Below are 1,645 nucleotides of genomic sequence, written 5' to 3' on the forward strand. Positions count from 1 at the left end.
CGGGTACTATCAATCATCAGTTACAGGAGAACTAGTCAGAGTTGATAGGAGGATAAAATGAGCAATTTATATTTTCACACATCTTCAAATTCCTAAATTAAGAAGGAGTGACATTTTTGGGTGAATGGAGCTATTCCTTGTATTAATCAATACACAAAATAACAGGAAACACCAACTGCAGATCCAAATGCAACAACTCTACTTGTTATTTTGATTCAAACAAGATGAAGAAGAAAATCACCTTCAGATTGAAGGAAATTAGCTAGGGAGTTCAGGAACCAACCAGAGCTCAACCCTGCAGCCAGTTTTACATCAAGAGGAAGTGATATCAAATCCAACCAAGACAGCAACACCTTTCCCAAAATCAACAGCTTCATAGTCCACTAAATATGGACAAGCTAATGCATTGTGTAGAAAGGTTTTATGGTCAGAAAAGAAAACAAAAAGGTGTTGTGTTATAATAATTGCACCAATTCTGAAAGCATGGTGGTGGTTGCATCATGCTGTGGGATTATTTTTGTCAGTGAGTCAGTTGGACACAGTCAAGTGTATCAAATGGACCCAAGAATAAAAAATGTCTGTAAAACCTCCCCAGTTAATAAAATGACGCATACCTTCATCTGTCAACAAGCTGATTGCAATAAGGACAGCTCAATGAGCCACACCACTTGAGGCCAACTACACACTTTAACCAGTCATATGGAGGGCAGAGATTAAACAAATGGCACAGGAATGTATGTGTGAATGTGTTTTTTCTATGTGCATAGTTTACTTCTATTCATACTTTCACTTTTCTGAATTTTTTGGAGCGTGTATCTGTTCAGAAGCTACACACAGTCAATATCTTAGTCTTAGCTTCTTCAAATTTTTATGAGTCAGATATAAGCTTCCCAGCTAATAGCAAGCTAAAGCAGGGCAGAAACCAAAGTAGATTTCTGCCAAATTTAAAATAATCCCAGTCTTTTAAAGGTCATATTGGTCATTGTGGTTCTTAGTAACTACTAGTAGAAACTGAAGCTAACAACATGTTTCTCTGAATTTTATGCTTCCATAAACTGTAGATATGATCAAAAACAGGTTGACAAATATAACTATCAGGAAGCACAGATAAAAATGTTATTTCTAGCTTTTTAGTTATGTTTTATGCAAACAGTAGCTTCTGATAGAGACCAAAGTTGACGATGAATACTTGAAATTTCTGAATCTGAATAATGATTCTTTCTTGTTTATGGAGGCTTAAAATAGTTAATTCTAACTTTTAGAACAGACCGTTTAATCAAATAATTTTTGATATATGTGGTTTATTAAATCATTTTTGGATTTAAGTGCGTGTACGGAGGACCAAAACAGACATATGACTAACTGAGTTCTTTATCTAATTAATATTGCAATAATTAAACTATTCATTTATTTATTCACTCCTGCATCTTATTTCTCAGTTTTTTTTCATGCATGAGTAAATGAATGAACGAACAAACAAGACGATTAAATAAATAAGCCAATTAATTACATGCTTATATTCAGAGAATTTACTACACCAAATAGATTTACTAAGAATCTATTCTGAGTTTTGACAGTGTTGGCCCTCCACAGAATGAGGTTAAGGAAACCCTTTAGATAACACTGTCTCTGTTCACTGACTGCG

Source organism: Poeciliopsis prolifica, unplaced genomic scaffold (assembly GCF_027474105.1).
Source record: "Poeciliopsis prolifica strain line A6 unplaced genomic scaffold, Auburn_PproV2 SCAFFOLD018, whole genome shotgun sequence".
Classification (NCBI taxonomy): Eukaryota; Metazoa; Chordata; class Actinopteri; order Cyprinodontiformes; family Poeciliidae; genus Poeciliopsis; species Poeciliopsis prolifica.